Source organism: Mchenga conophoros, linkage group LG1 (assembly GCF_057382185.1).
Source record: "Mchenga conophoros isolate Kocher_MC1m ecotype Shallow Benthic linkage group LG1, M_conophoros_male_GT1.1, whole genome shotgun sequence".
Lineage (NCBI taxonomy): Eukaryota > Metazoa > Chordata > Actinopteri > Cichliformes > Cichlidae > Mchenga > Mchenga conophoros.
Genome location: NC_140526.1, coordinates 29,038,644 through 29,059,137, shown reverse-complemented (window position 1 = coordinate 29,059,137; position 20,494 = coordinate 29,038,644). Strand labels below are relative to the sequence as shown.

General features: G+C 41.5%; 1 long non-coding RNA gene across 1 annotated transcript in view; it reads left to right on the top strand.

The window, feature by feature from the left end:
• The window catches only part of LOC146583566 (uncharacterized), a 108,978-nt gene extending 95,406 nt beyond the window's left edge, over positions 1-13,572 (top strand). Inside the window, exons 2-3 of the long non-coding RNA XR_014892458.1 lie at positions 8,864-8,990; positions 9,924-13,572. This is a non-coding gene — a long non-coding RNA (uncharacterized LOC146583566). The remainder of the gene's footprint in view (positions 1-8,863; positions 8,991-9,923) is intronic.
• Positions 13,573-20,494: the final 6,922 nt, after the last annotated feature.

The window sequence follows — 20,494 nt, the reverse complement described above, 5'->3', positions numbered from 1 at the left end:
TAGACTGAGAAACAGATATAAGTAGTGACTGGCCTCAGGCTCAGGTTCAGATGTAGAAAGTTAGAAGCAAAAACTGTCTCAGTCTCAGAGAGAGGGGCTGGCTAAATCACGGAAACTGATATATACTGAGGCTCATGCTCAGACTCAGACAGAGATGCCAGAATAGACTGGTTATGAGGCACAGGAAGTCTCTGACAGAACGACAGAGCCAGGCTCAGACAGTGACAGATAGTGGCCGCTTTGCGCGCCAACACAGACACAACAAACTTCAGTGGTATGAAGACAGATATAGCTGAGCTCTTCAGAATTATAAAGAACTAAGTAAAATATACCTTTTATATGGTGGTATGCTTAAATCTGCAGTTATTTCACTAATTCTATTAAATCTATTAGGTATATGTATGTATGCAAAGTGAAATTTACTCTTTCCAGCTGTTATTAAAGTAAATGTTGGCTTATGCAAATATGATTACTGCACTTCTTGCTCATTACGCTTCTCTATCCTGGTCCCATTTTGGCATGTGTTACCTTGGTTTAGCTTTTGATTTTAAGTATTAGACAGGAAAATGGGGAGAGAGAGAACGGGAAGACACACAGCAAAGGGTCAAAGGTCACACTCAAACCCAGGCCGCTGTATTTTAGCCATGTGGTGTACGATCAGCTGCTTACTCACATAGCTACTGCATTAGTTCTGTTGTCCCTTTTGGGTTCTTCTGAACTTTCTTTCTTTTTTTTTTTTTTAATCAAAGCAGTTTCATCTGACATGTTTCCTTTAGTTAACCAAGCCAGGATGGCCTCAGGCACAACCTGACAAATATCCATCCAAATACGCTGAAAACAAGCTTATATCAGCCTGAAACCTTCCCATGTGGATACTGTCATAGGAAGAAAAAAAATGAAAACAGTGATTGATACCCGGGTAATCCATTCCATCATTCCACCCTAATATTGTGGAAAACATAAATAACTGTATACTTTTGAAATTGCCTCCCTTCAACACTCGAGATGACTGACTTGTTCCTCCATGTGTTATTATTGTACACTGACATGTTGCAGACATTAATAACAAATGCCTGTGATTATTAAGCTGGAGCCTTGCATAGAAGCCTAGCATGGATCACACGCATGTAATAGTTTTTGTGAATAATTAATCCGGTATGCTGCACTCCTCAGGATAATAAATATTAACAGTTCATCTGAAGTGCTGTTAGGGACCAGTAGTATCTGCAGCAAAGCTGAATAATTACTCACCTTCTGAAATGTCTGCAGAATCACTCAACCGTTAGCATATTCCCCGTCTGCATGTTCTGTGTACATTTATTACCAGTGACACGCGCATATACATAAACAGTAGTTAATCCTGAAACCAACTGAGTGATCTGTCTTGACTTTGTGTTGTGGGGAAAATGGAGTTTTGTGTTCTTCAGGCAGGAGCGCTCACTCACTGCTGCCCCCGTGTCTCCCGGGCTCACTTTCTAACCACTGCTGCGAAAACACATCAATCAACTCTCATGGCCCGACACTTAGATGGACATGGAATATTGATATGGCTTCTACAATGTGAAGCATGAATATGATCTCTGCCACCTATCAGCCTTTCTTTGCAGCTGCTTTACATAGAGCCACTGAAGTACCGGTAGATGCGTGCATCGGGTGTTTATTTAAAGGTAACTTTTGTGCACAGAAATGCAAGTTAGCAACAGACCGACTGTATTCAAGGCGCAGGAAGTCTTTATAGTAAAAGCTTTAATGCTAAGTGGAAATAACCAGATGTCTATGATACCTTTAATTTGAGCTTATGTTTGCTTTTCACATATTTCTTTTTTGTACTTACTGTTAACCAGATAATAACTGGACATAGAGGGCTGCCTCCAGTGGTGCTGGTCAAAGTATGGCTATCTCATACAAATGTGCGTCACAGTTCCACAATTAACTGGCGAATGGAAACTCTTCTCTCCAGACAGCTTCTCATTACCCGCCGCGTGTACTTCAAGCACGTTGTCAGTCTTTGCAACTGGGAGAAAAACAAAAGCGTCATTGTCATCATAAATAACCCCTTTTCTCTTTTCGACCATTATCTTTTTTCACCTGGCAGTGCTCGTGCCTTCTGCAGCACTCCATGCATAGAGATTTACTGCTTTATATATCATTTAAGAAACCATTTAAATCAGCTCCCCTTATGTGCATGCAGAGGCAGAATGGTTTTTGTGGATTTATTTCTCCTAATATATGCAGGACGACAGAGATCTTGTCGCAGAAATATAAGCTGACTTGTGTGGGAATATTTACCAGGCGGCTGTGTGTTCAGCATGTTGGTGTAGCTGAACTGAAGAACCAACAATGTGCTGAAAGTGGAATATGTATTAATTTGTTATTAGCCTTAAACGAGAAAAATCCAGTGCAACTGATATTGTCAGTGCCCTTTATACCAGTAACTTAATACAAATAAAATGCTTGGCAATGAAATACAATGCATGCAAACACACCAAATCTCATGCCAGAAAATACTGTTTTGAATTGTAGAATGGCTACTGCCTGTCTCACTCTTCAAAATGATTTAAAGTGGAGAACATTTCCTCCTTTGCCTGACAGCCAAAATGGATCCTGTCCAAAAAGTGTGGTTCCTTCCACCTCCCTAAGCAGTGAATAAGAAAGAGTTTGCAAAGTTCAAACAATGTGCTTCGGGTGATAGCACAGCAGTTAAAGAGACAAAAATCTGATATATTTTGTACATAGAGAAATCCATCATATTTCTCAGGGGGGCAAGAAGATTTTTAAGGCAATGCAATCACCTGTTCTGTACTGTTCCAAAAAATAGTAATGTCAAAGTATCTTACTGTATATTTTACAGTTTTGTAATGTCTTTCAAGAATATCATTAAATTTACATAAGTAGACTGTGATTTTACATGTCAAAGGTAAAATAACATAACATCACTGTAAATATAGTAAAATACAATTTACTTGTTTTTTAAAATTTTTTTGTACATATGCATATTTAGATTGTAAAAATACATTCAGAAATGTATCATAATTTCGCAAAAATTCGTCTGTTATGTGAATGATCTGTTAAATTCAAATGTAATACTATGGAAAAATATATAAAATGATTGAAAATTAATGAGAATAATCAATACATAAAGGAGTATTTGAATTATAATTTTGCTGATAATTTCATGTCATCTAGGTCTGATTCAATAATTCAGAGGTAACAAGTGAAAATATAATTAATAGGAATAAAAACTAAAAAAAACATATAAAACATTGCACGGCCACGCTGTGCTAATTATATATTTCAAAAAATAAATGTGGCGGTAAGAATTGTAATTAATATAAATCTCAAAGTATTCACAACATTCCTGAACAGAAATAGGCCTCTGCACCTGGGAAGAGGGTGTGGCCATGAAAACAATGTGACATGCCATTGGATGTTGGGACACATAATAACATGACGCTAAGCATCGGCCAATGAATGTGAACTAGCAACCACAAGGTCGCGGGTATGGCTGTACTGTAGGAAAAAATCCTAATATAAAAGTATTTTACTGTGCATGTTACAGTTTTGTTCTGTTCTTCTAGAATATCATTAAAGTTACGTAAATAGACTGTGATTTCACATTTCAAAAGTAAATTAACGTTAAATCACTGTAATGTAATAAAACATAATTTTCATGATTATTAAATGTATCTGTCCGTACATATGCATATTTAGATTGTTAAAATACATTCACAAATGTATCATGATCTCACAAATATCTGTCCGTTATTTGAAAGATTGAACTGTTGAATTCAAATGTAATGCTATGGAAAAGTATATAACATGATCCCTATAAGCTTGTGTTACATAACATAAGTATTATTATCGTTGCTGTTTAGGGCGATCGTGGCTCAAGAGTTGGCAGTTCGCCTTGTGATCCGAAGGTTGCCGGTTCGATCCCCGGCTCTTACACTCTTGGTCGTTGTGTCCGTGGTCAAGACTCTTCACCTACTGGTGATGGGCTGATGGTGCAATATGGCAGCCTCCCCTCTGTCAGTCTGTCCCAGGGCATGTAATCCATTATTATTTAAACCAACTGTTAACTATATATTTCTGTACATTTATGTATTATGATTCATATTGCCACATTCATTGACCTTGTTTATAGGTAATTTCATTGTTTGATCACGTTAAAATGTTCCTAATTTAATGTCTAAAAGCACTTGAAAATGGCAGAATCCCATGTAAAATTAGCGCAACAAACTGTATTGTCATTGTCATGTCAGTATCATAAAGATGGCAACAGTGATGGCAACTGCTCATCTCGAAACTTAAAACCAGGACTACAAACCAGCGTCAGGTGACGTCACATTAGCGCCATCCATCTTCAATACTGTCTATGCTCTGATTAGGAAAATTAACATGACATTTAATGTTACACATTTACTGATTTGAGTGTTTACCATTAGCATATGGTATGGTTGCGACTGTTGCTATATTTTGGTCGTCTGTATTGCTGAGATTTAAATTTCACTGAGCCAAACTTGTTGAACCAACAACAGTAAGAAAATGCTGTCGAGCAGTCAAGGCTGATCGAGTGAGACAATCTGTATCCTCGCTTGTTCTGAAAACAGGGGATGATGCTAAGGAAAGAAAGATGAGGGGAGATGAAGGGATGGACACAGTAAAGGCTCGCACAACTGTTAGTGGTCACAGCCCAGTGCACACATCCGTCTGGTTTCCTTTAGGCTTGACCTGTGTATGAGCGCTGTCTATCTCTTAAAATATGAACATCACTTGACAAACACACAAACAATGCGTTCAGTCACGAGTGCACACAAATCTACCTGTCCTGCAAATGCAGACAGGTGTGCAGACACAGTCAACAAGATTTTAACACAGCTCTTTCACGCACACATGCAAGGCTGCCACCTGGGAAGCAGATTTGACAGACACATCCGGTAAGTTAGTTGTGGCGCAGGTGCTTCCTGCTGCTAAAGCAGTAAAAATCCTTGCATGTTCCCTCAAAATCTCCCCTCTCTTTTTCCAACCATTCAAACAAGTTTGTGTTCATACTGGCAGAGTTTTAGCTACATCAATGCACAATCTAATCGATTGAATCAATTGCGTGATCGATAGAAATACAAGAGCTTAAATATTATGTTTAGTATATTAAACAAAAATGTTGGACTGCTTTCTTGCAGGCCCAATATCTCTAAATTTAGTAACACATCTCAGAGTGATGCTGAAAAACTAGTTAATGCATTTATTACTTCTAGGCTTGACAAATGTAATTCATTATTTTCAGGTTGTCCTAAAACCTCCCTGAAAAGCCTGTAGTAGTCCAAAAGGGCAGGGATAGCTCAGTAGGTAGAGTGGTGGCCCCATGATCGGAAGGTCGGGGGTTCAACTCCACTGAATGGCTACTCTGAGGTACCCCTGAGCAAGGTACCGTCCCTACACACTGCTCCCCGGGCGCTGCATTGGTGGCTGCCCACTGCTTCACTGGGTGAATGGGTTAAATGCAGAGGAACTATTTCCCTATGGGGACTAACACGCACACTTTACAAAATGGTGCAACGAGTGTACTGACAGGGGCTAGAAAGAGAGAGCATATTTCTCCCATAGTGGTTTCCTGTTAAATCCAGAATTCAGAATCAGAATACTTTATTGATCCCTGGGGGAAATTATTTTTTGTTACAGTGCTCCATTTTAAACCAACATTAAGACAAGACAGACAATACGCTAACTAAGAATAGTACAATATATACATATATATACATACATACATACATAAGTCACTTATAAATAAATATTTGGAAAAGAAACATGTGTAGTTGTAGCAGCAAACAGTGTGTTAAGTGGATGCGTTGTACAGGGAGATGGCCACAGGCAGGAATGATTTCCTGTGTCGTTCAGTGGTGCTTTTCGGTAATCTCAGTCTCTCACTGAACGAGCTCCTGTGACTGACCAACATGTCATGGAGTGGGTGGGAGGTGTTATCCAACATTGTCTTTATCTTGGACAGCATCCGCCTCTCCGACACCACCTTGAGGGAGTCCAGCTCCATCCCCACAACATTGCTGGCCTTACGGATCAGTTTATTAAGTCTGTTGGCATCTGCGACCCTCAGCCTGCTCCCCCAGCATGCAACAGCATAGAGGATCGCACTGGCCACCACAGACTCATAGAAAATCCTCAGCATTTTCTGGCAGATGTTGAAGGACCTCAGTCGCCTCAAAAAATAGAGACGACTCTGGCCCTTCCTGTAAAGTGCTGTGGTGTTTTTAGCCCAGTCCAGTTTATTGTCAATGTGTACTCCAAGGTATTTATAGTCCTCCACAATGTCAACACTGACCCCCTGGATTGAAACAGGGGTCAAGTGTTTCCTGGTCTTCCTGAAGTCCACGATCAGTTCCTTGGTCTTTGCCACGTTGAGCTGCAGATGATTCTGCTCACACCACGTGACAAAGGAGTCGATTGAATTCAATAGTTCTTCTGCTGACATACAAGGCCCCATCTTATCATAGTACCATATCACCCTAATCGAGCACACTGCTCTCACCCTATCAAACACGATAATATTTAAATTACAATATACAATATTTAAAAGTAGAATGGGAGGCAGAGCCTTCAGCTTCCAGCCTCTCTTCTGTGAAACCAGCTCCCAGTGTGGATTCAGGAGACAGACACCATCTCTACTTTTGAGATCAGGCTTAAAACTTTCCTTTCCATAAAGCATATAGTTAGGGTTGGATCAGGTGACCCTGAAGTCTCCCGTAATGCACTGAGCATTTCTTCTTCACTCACGTTTTTTCACTCTCTATGTGCTAACACACGACTCTGTGTTTAATAATTAGTTATTATTAATCTCTGGCTCTCTTTCACAGCGTGTCTTTTGTCTTTTATATTTCCCATCTTCCAAAACCGGTCCCGGCAGTTGGCCTCTCCTCCCTGAGCCTGATCAGGTCATCTGATTGTTGGGGTTTGCTCTTTATTATTGTAGTGTCTTTATCTTACAGTATAAAGTGCTTTGAGATGACTGTTGTTATTTGGCGCTATATGAGAAAATACGTACGTTTTTGAAATTCATATGCAGATATCTAAATTACAAGGCATTGTTTTTTTTATCTTTAACTACTAAAAGTAATCTAATGATATGCTTAGAACATATAAGTAGCTTTGGCCTGGTTTCCGTAAAAGGGTCACGAAAAGGTCTAATATCTAACATTATGGTAAATGTGAAGAATAAATATCTTCATATACAGAAGAGTGATTCTCGCCCTGTAGCACTGCACATTATTGCTGATGCGTTACCAGTTGCAGTGCAAGACAGATTGGCCTAGCAAGACAATGTCTCACCACATGATCAATATCTATCTCTGTCTCCCTGTAAAATGAAAGAAAAAAAAGACAATCTTCTGCTAATGTATCTCCTTTATTACTCGTATTTATCACCAAGTGAGATGAGAAAGAAGAGGAGGGCGGGTGGCAACAGCCTGGTGTGTTGAATATGAACATAGTGAGTCACACATAACAGCCTGTCAGCTACAAACAGGGCAACCGAGCTATCTCCCACCATATGTGGAAGTGTGTTTCTCTATGAATATGATAAAACAGACCAGATTTTCAACCTCAGTCATGTATCTGCATTGTGATTCCTGCTTTAGGAGTTCTGCGTTCCCCTGCAGCCTTTCTCGACTGCTGCTTTAATTTTTGATGAATCTCGTAATAGCTGGAGCAGAATATATTGAGGAAGTGGCCTTTGTGTGCAGGGCGACAGGCATGTTGGAAGGAGGGCGCCGCACCATATGTTCCAAAGTGGAGATCAAATTGGCTTTGTCTTAAACGGAGAGAAATGTGCGAGAGTCCTGGAGGGAAGAAGAAGCGAAAAGAGTGGGGGGAGAACAACCCTCCCCCCTCATTTCCTCATCACCTCCAACAAAGCAAGGTATTAAAGAAACACCTGTGGTTTGAGTGATGAGAAATTCAGAGCTTTCCCTCTTCTTCCTCTCACCATAGACTCCCTCATCGCCCTCCCTCCAATCCCACTGCTGCTGCATCCCTTGCTGGCCTGGGGCATAATCTCTTCCCCAGACAAAAAAAAGAAAAAAATGAAAAGAAGAGATGCTGACATGTAATAAAGCAGGACTGATTCTGTTTGGGGCTGAGGCTGGCCGTGGTTGCTGCTGGAGCCTGGCTTGTTTCCTGCTTTTGGGTTGCAGAATGCTAAGAGAGCTGCTGGATATTTCAACTGTAGAAAGATGAGATTACTTGCTAACAGATGCCTGCTAATGAAGTGTCGACAGGCTGGGTGAAGGGGCCACGCAAAGCTACTGTAGGAGACATGATTGAAGGGGGACGGACAAATTTGATGGAGAGAGGACTGATGGAAGCAAAGGGTGTTTGTGTGTGTGTGTGCACGTATATGTGCATGTGAGTTTTTGCAAGCTTCTGTTCTCCAAACCTCAGAACTTGCGCTGCACTCCATCACCAGGGGAACAGATAGCTTTTAGCAAGATACCCTGAGGTGGAAAAGACTGCTCAGCCTTCCTCTTTTTTCCTGCTCTCTCCTCTTTGATCTTTCTCCTTCGAAGCATTTTGTTTTTCTCTGGTAACCCAATGACACTTCCTTTTTTTTGCAAGGCAAGTATGAATTGAAATAAATTTCTCTCTCTGCTTATGCTGCTCCTGTGGACATAAACCTTTTCTATCCCGAGCAGTCAGTGCTGTCATTGAAACATATTACCTCTGTTTCCTACCCTGCACACACAGGAAGTGCTGAATTTTCAAGGCTGGAAATGAATAGCAGGGATCATTTCACGTTGGCAGTTTTTTTTTTTTTTAACTTATCAGCCTTGTTTACCATTTCTATTGTTTCCCACAGCGAGCAGATCTGAGCTGGATGGCAAACATCAGAGACAAACCTAGTGGGTGATGAAACACAAGGACACACACAATGCGGCGTTGAGGAGGCAGGGTTGTGTGGTCTAGCGAGCTGTCTGAAAGAAAAGGTGAGGGATTTTTCTTCGTAATGAGAAAGGATGGATCCACTGAAGTGGGGTGGCTGGTGGGAGATGCAGGAGTGGGATTTGAAAAGGCGAGAAGGCACAGTGTTAGTACCCTGGACTGGCACATTTGCCAAAGAGCAGCTGCTTTTGAACTCTCCACCTGCCTGCCTAGATTGCTCACACTCTAGTCTTACATACAAACAGGAGGCTCATCACCCACCAGAAGGTCAGCTCCCACACTGTCTCCCTCTGCTCCCTTTGTTCTTGGGAAATGAGGACCTAAGATCTTCTGCCTCCTCCTTTGTTAGTGAACAAATGTACCAAGAAACAGCCATTTTTGTGAGCAGGCACTGCCTCCTACTGCTCCAGATTACAGCTCATTAGCAGTAGCGGCAGAGAGACAGCCCACACCATGGCTCCCCTCTGATTCCCTCATTGTTTCCTATGATTCTGAAGCAGCATGCCACAGTGACAAAAATGCTGGAAGTTGTGAGGCTTATGAGGTTGGATAACAGACAAAGACAGCAGCGAGGCACTTCACAGTTTGTCAGCTGATGTGATGAAATATTTGAGGGATGAAATGGCACAGGGCAGGAAATATAACGGCAGGGGGAGATGTTTCATGAATGACAAACTGACCTTCAGGTAGATGTCAAGGCCAGGAAAATGCTGAGGGTTACGAGGAGGTGTCGGGGGTGATGTAAATGGTCCAAAAGTTGAATAGGCTACAGCCTGTTGGCTCCTTTGGCAGTTCAGCTCTTGTGCATCTGCTTTAGTCTGTCTTTGTCTTTTGTTTGCAAGAATAAAACACGTTAAGAGCGCTTCTCTCAAACTGTCAGCTGTGCCAGGCAGTGCGTGGTAATTGCCATTGAAGGGCTTTGTGTTTCTGCACATTCACATTCATTATCTGTTTTCTCCTTCCTTCCTGTTTCACAGAAACTGGTGGAACTTGAGCACATCCCTCGAATGTTCCAGTCTCCTCGCTATCCTTGGAAAAGTTTTTGGCGAAGTTGTAAAAGGAAGCAGATGCCAGATGTGCACGCCATATGCTGGGGGTCTTAAATTAAGCCCTTTTCACTGGTTTGGTTTTTATTCTTTTTTGATGTGTAAAGTCTTGTAAATGTTCCTCTCTATTAGGTCACAGCAATCAACTCGAAATGAACTTGACTGTAGTTGGATGAGACAATACTGCATGAAATGAGTAGTAATGTAGTTCAGTGTTAATTCAATACAACTATTCATGTTAAACTCAAACTCATCAGTGAAAGATTTCTAGCACTGGTTTGCTTAATTCTGCCAAAAAAAAAGTAAAGCAATAAATCAGAGGCTGGAACTTTATAGATTAAAAACAAGATTATGGTGAGCGAGAATCGACTGCTCAGATTGGGTTCGATTTATATCTACTGCTTGTCGTCAGAGGAGTAGGCCTGAATCTACGCACGCGTGGATGTTTTACATCCCCTTCTGTCCACTGTGGCTCCTTCACTCGGGATAAGGCAGGGCGATAACAGTCTTGTAGGCAGTGGGGAATAATGCAAAAACAAACAAAACAAAAACCCGCACAAAACGTCTGGCAACGCTGCCTGAAGCTCCTCTCCTTCTGCTCTCCGTATCCCAAAATGACTTCTGACCCTGTAGTCAGAGGTCATTTGGGGTCATCTTGGAGAAGGAACCTCTGACAGGCCCTTTACCAAAATCTGGAATGTAAAGCATGTAATGCATCATTGCTAAGATCCTGAGATTCAGTGTTATCAGGCGTAAAACCGACCTAAGCATTTAATTGCAATATAAGGATTGTCTTGTCAGTACATTTGACTTAAATGTGTTGCAGACTACTTTCTTTATAAAGCAGATTGTAGCGCTTTGATTATATATGAATGTATATAAGAGTACAGAAAGAGATGGATAATAAACATTTTAATTGTACTGGTGAAAAGTACAAATAAATCTTCAGGATGTGTGATTTCAATTTCTGTGTCCACAGAGAGCCCGGGATATGAAATATGCTGCCTGTGTCTCTGCCCTGTGGGTCACATTCATCTGTTAAAGGATGAATTATTTTTTTTCTCCTTCATCTCTTTTGTTTGGGTCTGCACTCGGGATAGGCTGACCACTATTACAGCACACAGCCACAGCTCAGTTGACCCTGAAAGAGCGAGCTTCACCTCACTATGGCTTTGCGGTCAACCCATTTTCGACCCGAGTGTTACAGCCTGCCTAATGCTGCGCTCATGAACCAAAACAATTCCACTTAATTCGTTTCTTTCATAGTTGAAAAAACTTGTACGGCTTCATGTCGCTGCAAGGTCGGATAATAAAAATCAGAACAGAAGACCTTCAACAAGATCGAGGCAGCTTCAATCAAGAAGCTTTCGATGGCAGCCGTTCACTCTATAACTTTTGTATTTTCTTGACTGGTAATCCTGTTGGAAAACATGCCGGCCATATAGCTGCTCAGAGCTCTGGTTCCACACCCACCCCATTCCCATCCATGACGTCCTGCAGCCTGCTCTATGTGCCACCGTGCCGTTGAGACTCACTCGGTCACAATCTCGACAGCTCCCATCTACACAATGCTGTCGTCATTTGTCAACCCCCCCCCCCCCCCACCCCCTATCTGTCTCTTCTCCCTGCATGTGCGGGAGGAGCAGAGTGGGGCTGATGCTGAGGTGTGATAGGTCCCTGTCATGGCCTGTGCATTTGGGCGCACGCGCGTAGGCACGCGCACAGCTTGTGCGGTTGATGGAGATGGATGCCCTGTGCATTTGAGCATTCAGAGAGAGTGAGTGTGTGTGACAGACAGTCAATCAGCCTGTGATGAGAGGTAATCGCACAGTGGACAGATCAATTAGTTATTTTCTCAGGAGGCAAACAGAAGAAAAACACCACTGTTCTCCAGGTAAGTGATTTGCATTTCACTCCTCTTTCATCTCTCTCATCCTTCTTGTATATTTATCTTTCTGTTTTCTCCCGTCTCCCCCATTCCTCCCTTCTGTGTGCCTCCTTCAGTACCTCTCCACTCTGAATTTGGCTGTTTGGATGTTTATCTCTGCTCATTTCTCCTCCTGCCCCTCTCATAGGGAGGGAGGTGGAGATCCAGCTGATCAAGGCTGAGTAATGGTGTATGAGCTCAGCCCTGTGAGCGATGAGAGCTCCACTTGGCTGGATCATTTATACCGGGCCTTGCAGAGAACAAACATGTATCTCAAAGCCATCAGAGACACTCCAAGGCTGGACTAAGTGTGATTACAGACAACTAAACTGCAAGAACAAGCTTTGACTACCTGAAGTGCAAAACTCAACTTTTCTCCTGCTTCACTTTTTTGATGAGAGCGAGCTTGAAACATGTGACGTTACATGGATGAAAACTCATGCACTTAAAAAGCTCAGTTTTCTTATGTTCTCTTGTTTTTTGGCTGCTCATTCAGCCAGTGTCAGCTCACATCAGCAGCTTGAATTGTTGGATTTAGAATTGCTGCATGTAGGTCATGTCTTGTTTTGTTTTTTGGGTTTTTTTTGTGTGTTTACTAGCTGTAGCAGCGGACATTCCCTGAGGTTGCAGAAATGTGGTACAGTCTCAGATCTTGCTGGAGATCGCTCCGTCCTTCACACCCACTTAGAGTCAGATTCAGTCAGTCCTTGTCAGAGTAATTTTACGCAACATTTTTTATTTACAGGGGTACCGCTCTGCTGAGTATCACAAAAAACAAAGTTAAAAACATAAACTTTTTTGTTTAGAAAGTGATGCAACCACTGCTGCCCTTCTCTTTGTGTCCATGCTCACATTAAAACCTTGTTGTATGCACATATTCATACATACATACAGCCAATAGCTTTTCACGAGTACAAAGAAAACTGTTCTGTCTCATTTCACAGTTAACTACCACACATCAGTCTATGTCCTCTTGCGTCAGCTGGCGTCGCTCAGACATCTTCAGTCCTTCGGGGCTGGTCCAGCATGCTCCATTCCTGTTTCCAGTCCTTCTTCTTCTTCTGTGTGCTGACAGGACCACCTGGTGCTGCTGCTGGTTGCCAGATTTTGGATTATCCTGCATAACAATGGGCTAAAGGACTGTTTGGATCAGTTCCACTCTCGAGCTGCCAGGGACCGCTCTGCCTCTTGCTCTTCAGTGACAGTGGCTGTCCTCCCTACCGTGCACACATGGATGCATGGCCACCGTGGGATGATACCCCCCACCCCCTACCCCACCGCCATCATCCACCCAACCACACACGCACATACACATAAACACACACACACATTCAAAAGGTTAATTAATGTGTCCATGTGTTTATGGCCATCCAGCAGTCTACAAGGGAGTCTGTGAGAGATTTGTGTACACATAAAAAATATGCACTAACGTTGCTAAGCTCACACATGACACCATTTGCACACTTGACAAGAGCGCTGAGAGACACAGGTGATTTCATGCGATAGAAATAATAAAATGAAAAAAAAAGCTGGCAATAAAACCTGTCCTAAAATAATAAAAGCCTAATTTCACTACTGTGTTGTCTAAATAAGTGAATGCAAATATGCCTGTGACTGTTTCTGTGCAAATATGGGTGCTGTTTTTGTATAAAAAATTAAACAAACTGGATTTGATGGTTGTCTTTTCTCACACAGTGCTGTATACTGTACACTATATAAACGCTGTGACATCTCCTCAGCCTGAAGTGACACTGGCATATATGGTTTTAGGCATCCAAGCGGACTGTTACTGTATGATAGTCTAAAACAATATTTCTGAGATGGAACAGGCTCTAAGATCACACTACAACTGTCAGAGTCATGACCCAACTGGAATAGACTGAAGCCCATGAAATAGAACCAGCCTCTCACCGCCTGAACTGCGAACTAAATCTGTCACTCAAACTGCGAATGAAGACTCGAGAAAGTTAAGAGGAAAGAAGAGGAAAGAGATAACTGAACAAAGGTGAGAGGTTCCTGGAAACAGGATAAAGAACAAGAAAGAAACACATTTTTAAGCAGTGACAGCAGCTATGTCTTCAGCAATTCTAACTAGATAGTAAAAGCGAGGTGTTGAATGTAATTGGGACTTGATTACATTTTATTAACATAATGAGGAAACGTTTGTGACATTTTGCAAAGATCTTCATTATTCTTATATCAAAATATGAATTACAATAATAAGCTGACAATCACATCTTAGCCAAAGTTTTTGCCTAAAACTGCAGCCAGATTCTAAATGTAAACTCTTGTTGCTATACCTTATGTTTTATGTGTTGTGGAAGTTTTCCATTTAAATAAAGCCTGCAGACGAGCGGTGAGCGGTAGCTAACATTCTTTAATCAAAACACACAAAGAACAGACAACCAAGCTTGGTGGAGAGCCTATATGACCGCAGGGAAGATGGTCAGCAGAGTCTCACTGAGCCTAACATGGCTCTCAGTTAAATACCTTCTCCAGGAACAAAAGGCAGTACACAGCTGTTTCACACCTTAAGGTTCACACTCCCTTGCTACCTCCCAGAGTCCTCGAAGAGACAAAAGACTCTTCCTGTGGAGCGACTATTTGCTGCGTTTTACAGAAGCTGCTGTTCCACCCCGTTGCATACTCAGTGGCATGGAGAAACAAGCAGGGTACGCATAGGCTATATGCACATCACAAAAAAATCAAGATGAGTCACTCTCCCATAAAATATCAATTTGAAATGAAAGTTTTCTTTCTTTTTGAAAGAAATTTGCCTCTATTCAGGTGGACTGACCTGAAGTCTTTGCAGCAAGTACTGATATTTAGCCATTCCCGATGTATTTGTAGTATCAAAAGGGAGCAGCTTGTGGCCAGATGTCATGGGAACACCCTATTTCCCATTTGTTATTCGCACACAGAATAGAAACTGCAGGAATTAGAGGTTAATTATAATGGAGAAAGTTTGGGAGGGGGGAGGGAGGGTAAGAGAGAGAGAGCGACAGACAAATGGAGGAGCGTGGCGGGGAAAGTTAATTTTCATTGCTGTTCTTACTGTGTTGTGGTGCAACTGGTGATGAATGACAGACAGAGAGCTCTCAGCTGGAGGAAGGTGGCTAATGGAATTGTACTGCATCAGCCCCAAGATTCATGAGAGAAACACACTAGGTTACTATTAGTCTTTCTAAATGCCATGCCTTGTTAGGGACATCCTGCCTCATGCAGCGTGTGCAGGAAAAAAAAGCCCTTCCAAAAAGATTTGGATTTCATTCTCTGCTCATATTGCTTTGATTTGTTGTGACATTAGCTGCAAAGAAGGGAGCATTATGACTTCTTTTATTTCCAGCCCAAATATGTTGTTTTGGAGGGTGGTTGGGTTTCTACTTTAATGATGCAAGTCATATATGAGTTTCATACGGTTGATAATTACAAATATTGTGGGCAGACAGTGGGCAGGTGGAAGGTGAACTCGGAGAGTGTGGTGTGTGTGTTTATTGAGTTTAAGGTGTAATTCAACACTGATGATGTTCAGCAGAGCGTGAGACCCGGCCGAGATGAGAGTGCCTTCATATATTGCTTTCTCCTGGCTGCCTGTGGTTGTATCCTTCAAGGTGGACTCTGCTCAAGTGCACACTTCAACTGATGATAGCGCTTTCTTCAACACATGGTTTATAGCCTTATTGATTCACTGTTGTATTTAGTGTATTCAGTGCTGGAATTATGCACAGCTAGGCTAAATCAATGCACGCAGGCAGAGTGGATAAAGTCATCATATATAGTAGCATTGATTATTCCTATTAGATTTCTCCCTTCCTGCTTGACTCCCTCCCTTTATCCAACAGCCTACTGCTTCCCCAGTTTAATGAGTTGAGCACTGATAGGCAAATCATTATTCTGCACTGGGTAAGTCGAAGGAGACATCTTTTTCCAGGTGAGGATGGAAAAAAGCAAAGGAGGCTAAAAGCAAGACGGGGGAAAGGATCAGTTTATCATAAACGCTGAACTGAATCCAGTCTCTGGGTGTTTCAAAGTATGTCTTGGAATTTCCCATCCCCCACGCTATATTCTTCATTTTCCAGTCTGCAGCGCTAACTTCTTTAGAGAATATTATGGTCCCTTGCCATCAGGAAAGCCCATTACTCCATCGACAAAGCTTTATCTGTGGTGGTATAGCCTTACTTTTTATACTTTGCGTGCATGTGCGTGTGGGTGAGTATGGGCGTGTGTGCTCATGATAATGTAATCAGAAAGTTTGAAGTCATACAGGTTAACGTCTGGAACAACATCATTTATTGTTTGCTGGAATGGAAGCTCAAGAAAATGAGACCGGTTCAATGTCAGGATGAAAATTGAATCTGTTATGCCAGAGTAATTTTAATTGCACGCCTACTTTTTTAATCCATCTCTGTCCGCGGAGAAATTGTTAGTGTTCAACGATTCAGCAAAAATCCAGGATCACATTTAAAATATTTTTGAATGTTTTGTTTTTTTGGGGGGGTTTGTGTGCAAAAGTATGGTTACCAATTAAAACGTGTAACATACTGGGAAGATTATGGAACAGTGTTCATTTTGGGCACTGAATGCTTCCACTGGCATACAGAATCATGCACTGCAGATGCAGAAGTGCATTCTTTGCAATTGCTAGAAGGATGAACTCCTGCAACAAGATGGGACTTCTAAAACTGATTGGGGGCACTATGGTGGTAGATATATGCAGACATGCACTGACTCGGCAAAGTTTCTGCCTTATACCTTGAGAATCGATGTTTATAAATGGACAACCAGAGATTTCCTCAGAGCCAGAGGTTGAAGCCCTAGCACCCTCTATTGAATAGCTGACCATTCCTTCCCCACACTGTGAAAAATGTATGTAAAAAATTACAGTAAATAAATCTGAAATGGCAATGGCAAATGACTATTAAATCAAAAAGAGTAAATGATTGTAATATGTATGTTAAATTACTGTAAACAGACAAATAAATTATTTTTTTACAGTGTTAATATGTTGAAAACACATTAATTTACAGTAATAAAGCACATTGTCTTTCAAAACAGCCTGTTTCAGTTTAAGTGTTGTTTTCAATACATTGCATGCTTAAAAAATGTTTTGTCTCACTCACATTTCTTCTTGTTACATGTTGAAGCTCTGCTTGAAACCTTGCAAAATAGGCTTTTTTGGCCATTTTTCAAATGGTCTTAAACTTTTGATTGGGACTGCATTTAGTTTCTTCTGAATAAATTAAGAATCCTTTGTCCTTTATCATTTTATATGTGAGATGGTATATTTGCTTGATCAAATGTATACATATCTATTTGTTTTTGAAATGGCCAGTTTGCTTTATTGTGCTTTGTATTTGCTTTCAGGCTAATAGAAAAGAATGCTAATCTGCACCGAGCGTGTGAAGAACAACATGCAAGTCCTCAAACACACTGGACCCAAAACCTGTTCCAGTTCCTCCAACACCATCAGAGACTGTTTCCCATGTTTAAAGCCCAATCAAGTCTGGTTAAAAAGAAACTTTGTCAACCACTGCAAGTATCAAGTGTTTTAAATTTTATTTGACTGTTTATTATGTACTTGTTTTTGGTTTTATTAAGTTTAATATTAATTATGTTAGTGCCTTTAGTCATTAATTGTATTATTTAATATTAACTGTTTAATTTAATCATTGTTTCTATTGGATTTTATTCGTGTTTCTAGCAAATTATAACAAAAAGTAAACGAATGTAAATTTTTATGCCAATCAGCTGTATTATCTTCATTACCTCATTTGTTTGACATTCTGGCTACAACAGCTGCCAGTAATTGAATGTAAATATGAACTTTTAAAATAAAAAAAATAAAAAACATATATTGCATTATTCAGCTCTTCTTTGCTTTTTCAATGGGAGACAGTAATCAAGCTTATTAAAAAATTTATTTTGACAACAGGTTTACATTATATTACTTTTTTATTTTAGTGTAATTATTGTGCAAAAACAACAGTTGAACACTGTGAATTTTGCATTCATCAACAAAGTATACCGTTATGTATTCTGCATTATCACTATATTTTCCACAGTGAAATTCTGGCAACCACAGCTGCCAGCAATTTACCGTAATATTGAACTTTTTTATATTTGTTTTATACAGTTTCACTGTATTTAACAATGCAAGACTGTAATCGGGTTAACGGAATGTCTGTTGTTTTTAGATGAATTACTTTGAACAGGTTTATGGTTCTTTATTGTGAATTTTACATTAAGCAGGAAAGTATACCGTTATGTATTCTGCATTATCACTATATCTTTTACTTTTTTTTTTTTTTACAGTGGATTAAGCTCTTCTCTTCTCTCCTCTCCTCTCCTCTCCTCTCCTCTCCTCTTCTCTTCTCTCCTCTCCTCTCCTCTTCTCTCTTTTCCTCTCCTCTCCTCTCCTCTCCTCTCCTCTCCTCTCCTCTCCTCTCCTCTCCTCTTCTCTTCTCTTCTCGAGGCAGATTGCCCTTCAGTCGAGGTAATGAAGCCACTCTATCAAACACCTGTACCTCCTCCAGTTTGCCGCCCACCTCTCATTTCTTCCCTAAAAGGACAATAGGACGCAGCACTGGTTGAGCTACACTGCACAGCTTAAGGACGACATTCGATCTTACTGTATCTTGTGGCTTAAGCTTGTTTACACAATGGCTCATGGTAGCTCATAACTAGCGCTGTGAAAAAATACCCGTCACATGTCACCATACAGTGATGCTAATATTCTGTTGTCTTCCATCATGTTGCACTGTTCTCCACCAAATGACCTTGAGATTCCTCGGTTGGAACGAGAGGTACTCTGGGGAGCCTCCTTTCCTCTCTCTGCATTACTACACTGAACACATTGGCCATATGGGTATGGCTCTGTAGACCAGTGCTCCAACACTGAGGAGCTTTATATGCATAAACAACAGCAAGACAGATTCCTTGTTGGGGGCTGATAAAATCCGTCCTTTTTCTTATGTGGCCAAAGCTGCTTCTTCCAACTGTCTCTGTGTTGCTCCAATTTTTTTTTTCTTTCTGTCTCTGCAGAAGTGTGCTGAGTGGGGTCGTGGCATTGGCAGTGGCAGCATCTGCCAGTGAGGACAGGGGCCAAGGAGAGTGAGTGCCTCCTGTTTGTCTCCATCGTCTCCAAACCCCTAACCATATTCTTCCTGCTAATTAACCTACTGATGCCTCCTTACTGTGTACATTTTGAAGTGGGGAGGGTGGGGTAGAGTGGGGGTGGAGGGGAGTGGAATAAGTGTGTGCAGCAGGTGTGGAAGCAGAAATAGCTTAAAAGTGTTAACTGACTCTGTTTGTTTGAACTCTGTTTGTATGCAGAGCAACATCAAGAGTTTACAGATGTCATTTTTTAAAAACATTTTTCTGTTTTTTTTTTCTTTTCGTTTCCAGTCCATGAAACGTAATCTGAGAGCAAAACCTAGCGATGAAGGGATCTGCCAATCCCTTACGTAAGCTCATGCATACAGGCCACAAAGCAAAAAGGACGTAACATGGCGATGATGGAAAACCAAGGGAAGGAGGTGCAAACCTGCCTGCTGACACACACCGTGAGGTCAGAGATGCAGATGGCAGAACTGGCTACGACTCCCCCCCCGGCTTCAGGTTGCCAGGATTATTACCGGAAAGTAGAAAATCCTCTTTAGCACAGAAGTTCAATTTCCTGTCATTTTTGCCAGGGGCCCATTATCTTCCCATTCTGACTTTTTCCACTTTGTGGTGAGAGCAAGCACTTTTGTTTATCCTTATGAAAATGAGTTCCTGAAGGTAATTGCATCTGTGTTGCATTCAGCATGTTGTTCATTAGGAGAAGGAGTTATAAATGGGAGCTCTCAAAGCGTATGTTCACGTCAGGCTCTGCTGCTCCCTCTGCCACCACGGACGACACACGCATCACTCACTCCCTCGCAGGAACAGACAAATATATGGCTGCACCCTGCCAGCAGGAACAAAAATGGTAAGAGGTGGGGGGGGATGGAAGAATGAGGAAATATCAGTGGCAGAGGCCATCGAGAGAAACTGCCAAACAGACTGGAGGAATAACGCCGCGATCAGAAATTTTCCTTTGGAGATGAAACAAAGCAAAGGAGTATATTTGTACTGGACATAGGGGAAAACTGAAGAGGTTGAATAAGGAGAGGAGTAAAGCACGGCTTATCAGGCAGACTGGCAGGAGAAGTTTCCAGCCCTCCACCCATCAGAGATCTCGGCTGTTCAGATGTTTGGTTGGCGTTAAAGGCAGACAGACAGATTGCAGCCAATGATATGTGTTGGGATTCATCGCAGAGATGGGCTAATGACAGGAGGGGAGAAGCCGGCAGATGGCTCCCGTCAGGGAAATGCGCTTGCAGCACTGTCCCAGTGGTCTTCACTGAGACTGCATGAACGTTTGGGATTGAAGGGAATAAGTAATGGTTAGTAAAAAGGAAGAAACTTTTCAGACGAGGTGGAGAGAGACTGTCCTCTGCTCGACCTCCTGTTTTAGAGAAGGAAAAGATGCTGGGAATTAATGACGCTCATACCGTGCTCTTCTTGTTTTTATTGGAACATATTAGCGAATAAC